General features: G+C 40.0%; 1 long non-coding RNA gene across 1 annotated transcript; it reads left to right on the top strand.

Moving 5' to 3' along the window:
* Positions 1-285: 285 nt before the first annotated feature.
* On the top strand, positions 286-1780 carry LOC122179169. Its single transcript, XR_006178559.1, has 2 exons — positions 286-326; positions 578-1780. It is a non-coding gene; the product is annotated as an uncharacterized LOC122179169 (long non-coding RNA).
* The last annotated feature ends 3644 nt before the right edge of the window (positions 1781-5424 follow it).

The raw sequence follows: 5424 nt of genomic DNA, 5'->3' as shown, positions 1-5424 counted from the left end.
CTGTCCCTGTGGCAGATCAGGACACCTCCTTTGGTGCCTGATATCGTTATGCAGCCGCAGACATCTGACCAGAAGGTGTGGTACAGGCAGCCAGGACGTGCCCCAGTACAAGCGGAAGTGTTGACCCAGGATAGAAATACAGCTTGTATCTTGCCCTGGAGAGCAGACCTTCCCCTCCTGGTACCTCTGAATTCACCTGTGCTGCCAGAAGGGGTGGAGCCAGGCTCCAGCCCTCCTAGACCTATTTAAGAGCTGGCTACCAGTGGGGAAGGATCTCTTCTGGAGATTGCCTCTGCTGGTGTTTTGTGAGTGAGCCCAGGATAGGGGTAAGCCTTCTATTTATTCTCTTTTGTTGTCATAGTCTGCTTTGCCTAACTCTCCTGTTTATTTTATGATTATAACATCCTAATATTCTTTGATTATACTCTGGGCAATTTGTTCCAGCATCTCACCACCCCCACTGTAAAAAACTTCTTCCTTTTATCCAATCTAAATCTCCTGTCCTTTAATTTTAAACCCCTTCTCCTTGCCCTATCATAGCAGACCTTACTGAAGTCTGTCTCCTTTCTTCTTATAGTCCCCCTTCAGGTATTGAAAGGCTACGATCTGGTCTCCTCATAACCCAGCTCCTCTGTTAGTGACACATGAAGACTTTAAGAGTGGGGGAGTAGCAAACTGGAGGAGAAAAGATTTTACAGCTAAAGAAACCGTATGTCAACCTGAAGGACAGCATCCAATCTGTACCTCTGCTGCTGGATTTCCTTTCGATGCTGGCTTTAATCTTCAGATCTATGGCAGTAGTCAGTAAAACGTGGATATTACCCTTCTACTTGAAAGATGCTATGAGGTTTTTAGTATTTGAAATCCATGAGGTTATTCCAGCACAAGCACCTGAGAAAAGCCCAGAAGGAAAAGAACACATCCACATTTAAGAGAGAGCTTATGAGTCCACATATAGGAAGAGTGGGGAAAAAAAAAGGAATATTTTAGAAGATTTGAGAATGAGCACCAATTGCCCTGTGTGCTGGGTGAAATGGGACTCCTGTGGAAAAACCATGACCAAATAGTAATCCATGCATACATCTGTATATACATATATACTCTGACACATATACATATATAGCACTTCAACAAAAAAATCTTCCAGTTTTTGCTCACTCACGGAATTTTCTATCACAGGCACCTATCACAAGATAGAACACTGCTTTTCACTTTTGCCCTTATTAAAATATACTCTCATTTTCACCTTCATTGTGACCTTTTCCCTTGTTTCTCGCTTTCCACGTCTGTACAATCTGACGCTCTCTTCCATCCTCCCAAGACGTAACATTGCACAGCAACACCAAAACACTGTCAGGATTGTATTTCTTTGAGAGACTTTTCTTCAGACTACTACTGCCCTCCTGAGAGGCATGTAATTCCCATTAGAGTCAGTGTAAGCTCTGCTGCAAAGCGACTGCAATCTGTATCTCACAAGCTCTCCACCAGACTGTGGGGGCTCTGATCGTTAAACACTGCCATTTTATATAGTTAGTTGGGAGTGCTAATTTATATGCTTGTATTTTAACCAGAATGGAACAGCTTCAGTATTTTTTTATTCCTCTTCTGTAGCCAAAAATAAAACTTCCTGATAAGTCTGAGCTAAAATATTTTACATCATGCAAGTGGCTCCAAGACCAGGGAGTGAGAAGACTCCAATGAGCCCTTTGTGACTGCTGGCCTGTGAGAAAGGAGGAAGATGTCATTTTCTCAGCTAAATAAAAACATCTGATTGGAAAAACACGTGTGACAGACTGTGGAATATACATTAGAATACCTTTATTGTTTTAACATTTTTAAAAAAGAACATAAAAACAGGATTCATTTTCTCTTGAGATTTTAAAATAAGCTGTTAAGAACTGTATTATAGCTATGTACGTTCTTGGAATCTCATTCTTATTCAACTATACACAATCATGCTTTCTGTTTCAACCTTCAGTGTCACTCAGTCTCTCAGTTTAGCAAAATAAACTGTGTCCAGAAAGCTGAGCTGGTCCTCTTAGGGTCAAATTGGAATAACGTTATCAGCACTGTTGTGACAAAAATCACTGGATTTTAATGACATTTTGCAATAGTAATCCCACAGAGGCAGGAAAAATACCAGAAGATGCTAAGAAAGAGGAAAGAGAGCACTTGCTGTTAAGTAAACATTAAAGAAAGTGAACTCAGACAAAGACAGTTGTTGACTTAATCCACTGAATGTCAGAAGAAATTGCTTCTGGAGAACAAAGAGAGAACAGCATCCCAATAGGAACTGATCCTCATGGACCTGCAGTTCTCCTGCACTTTATTAAGGCATGTAGAGGAACTGCCCAAACATAAGTCTTGCATTTCAAACGCCACAAAGTTCCCAAAGGAATTAAGTAGTTAGGGAGGATGTACATACATGCTTTGGGCTGCTTCAAAACTGTCTTGAAGATGTAGAAAAGAAAAAGAGTGCTCCAGAAGAGCATTTGGCGCCCAGCCACACAGGAGGCAGCCCGGCCCCACACTGGAACAATGTGTCCAACAGTGTTGGAACAAGATGCACAATTCTTATTAGTATACTCCAGCAGACTCTTCTTGAATAGGGAATTGGACCAGGTCATCTCCAGATGGCCTCTCTTCCCATCTCTGTCTTTCTCTGAATTTGTGACTCAGTTTTCCATGAGTATTAAATAGGATTCAAATCTGCATGTATTTACTCTTTTCTAAATGATAGGGCAATTGATTACAGTACTCCAGTAACTGTTTAAAATACACATCTGTGAGGTTTTCGATCATTTACAGTCCTAGACTACAAGAGTACCCAGGCAAGCACACTTTTGTTCCAAACTCATAGGTAAACAGGCTCTTCCTACACTAGAAACATTAGTCATAGTATTTGTATTCTCAGTACCTCGGAAGATCAATCTCTACTTACATATACTTTTATCAGTTATTCAGAAATTAATATAAAATAGCCTCTGCACATAGAATTCAGTGAGTGGCACAATAAAATAGAGTGTCATGCTCTCCTGTCAGAGCAATCTATGCCTTACGTAATTGAAAGATGGAGGGGGGGGGGAATTCTCATGGCCACAGTGAACAAACAATTTCATGCAGATTTTCATGCTGCAATAAAAAGAGCTGATGAGATGCTCAATGCATAAAGAATAGAGGCATCAAGCCCCATCCAGCCTGACCTTGAGTGTCTCCAGGGATGGGGCATCCACCACCTCTCAGGGCAACATTTTCCAGTGCCTCACCACCCTCACTATAAAAAACTTGCTCTTTTTAACCAATCTAAGTCTCCCCTCTTTCTGCTTGAAACCATTTCCCCTCAACCTATCACACTAAAGAGTCAGATTCCTTCAATATCTAAAGGAGGGATGCAAGATGGAAATCTGCTACAGACTTCTCCAGGCTGAACAGCCACAGCTCTCCTGTCCTCATAGTGAGGTGTACCATCCCTTGGATTTTTTTTCCCCCCCCTCACAGTTATTTTTTCCTCACATAGTTAGGAGGAAGGAATGACTTATGACTATGCATGCTGGTTATTTTCCAAGATCAATAGCAGCAGCCAGGGCCAAGGACAACTCTTTTGAAAGGAGAGGTGAAAGTAGCTATGATTTTCTATAGAGTCTCATCCCATCAAGATAACATGGTTAATACTTGATGGCCTCAGAGACCCACAAATGATACATAGGGGTCAGGAGTCCAAAGGAAAAAGAAAACCCACAGGTTGCTGTGGCATTTTACCCATTTATATTTCTTTTATTAAGATCTATAGTTTTTCTTTAATTCACACACCATAGTGTCAAAGAAGATGCCTCCCAGACACCTGCGTGTTTTTAGGATAACAGGCAGACCCTCCACCACATGAAAGACAGGAGCAGCAACGACAATTCGGGAAGTGTTGGTTGCATTCTTCTGCCACCAGCTGGTCTCTGGGAATAGAAACCACTGGGTTAAACCTGGAGGAACCATTTCCCAACATCACCAGTATTTTTCAAAGCTCTCATTTTCTTTCTGAGAAAGTATTTTAAAATACTGTGATATCAGTCTATGCAAATATACAAGTTTCAGTCTGTCTTCATTTCACTCTTACTTGTCTATAGCCTATTATGTCAGTAGAAAAGGTGCATGACATGATGCTGTAAGCTATGTCACAACAAGCTGACTTGTAATATGATGAGACGTTACAACCTCAAAATATCTATTTATTTTTGTTATCTCTTAAGACAGTTGACTATGGAAAACTTAGAGAAGGTATCTAGGTGACAAGAAACAAAGAAGAAAATGGTTGTATTCTTTTACCACAAAATGCATCTCTCTACTTTGGCATTAAAGCACCCAAAGCTAAGAAGGCGTGTAAAAAAATACAACTGAACTACGAGTGTGCAATGGCAGCTGCAAGCACTGATCTTCACTGTTTTGGGTGAATCCCTCAGAAGATAATAATTTTAAAGCCATGTTCTCTTTTTGAACCAAGCACCATGTTCTCTTTTTGAACCATTCAGTAACTCTCATATGGAGCTGTAAATGCTAGGTCTATGTCAAAGACAATTCAGGTAGCATTGTCATCAATTCAGGTAATATTAAAAACTTATAAAAAGCATAAATATGGGAGGTCTGACCTCCGCTAAAGCAGACAGGAGCACTGAGTCCAGGCACTCTAGCATTCTTAAAAAAGTGGATTAGCTGGAATTTCCCCTTCCCCCCCCCCCCCACTCAGAAGTGACTTTAAGGCCTGCTAAAAATAAGGCATTTAAAACAAACAAAAAACAACAAAACTCTATTTCACTCTGAAAAGTCACAGGAAATAGTGACTTACCATAACAGCTTTAGTAATAATTTCTGAGGTCACTGCTAAGCAATTGCCTTTTACTTAGACAGAACTTATAAATTCCATCCTTAGATCTTCTTGCACTTTTGTAAGCTATGCTGAAAAGCTCTCCTACACTGAAACACGCTATTTCCCATCAATAAGTACCTACACCCAGCAACAAAATCACTTCGCAATTTCTTTTTCATGAATAGAGAGGCTACCACTGTTATCAATCACTGTTACACCTTATTGCAAAAAGAACTGATTTCTGAACACACCAACTAAAACAAGGAAGACAACAAGAAACTGGTTAAAATCCAATCAAAACAGCTATTTTCCAATCATGAGCATCAACACACTTTATTTAAAGGTTGACTCAAACCATTTTGTTCAGTCTAATAACTGTGAGGTACGGCAACGTGTGTGTTAATCATTTGTCTTTTTCTGGAGTTTCTAGTTCAAGACTGTCACTAAAGATATAATGCTGTCAAAGAAGTTTCAAAGATTTCTTCTGAAATGTTAAACAAATCTGTTTCATTATTTCTAGAATGCTGAAGCGATATTTAAAAAAAGAAGAGTTCTCCACTTGCTCTACA

This window comes from Lagopus leucura, unplaced genomic scaffold (assembly GCF_019238085.1).
Source record: "Lagopus leucura isolate 7727_CA_CO unplaced genomic scaffold, USGS_WTPT01 Super-Scaffold_100002, whole genome shotgun sequence".
NCBI lineage: Eukaryota > Metazoa > Chordata > Aves > Galliformes > Phasianidae > Lagopus > Lagopus leucura.
Note: the sequence above shows the minus strand (reverse complement) of the source record. Positions and strands in the feature narration are given on the sequence as shown.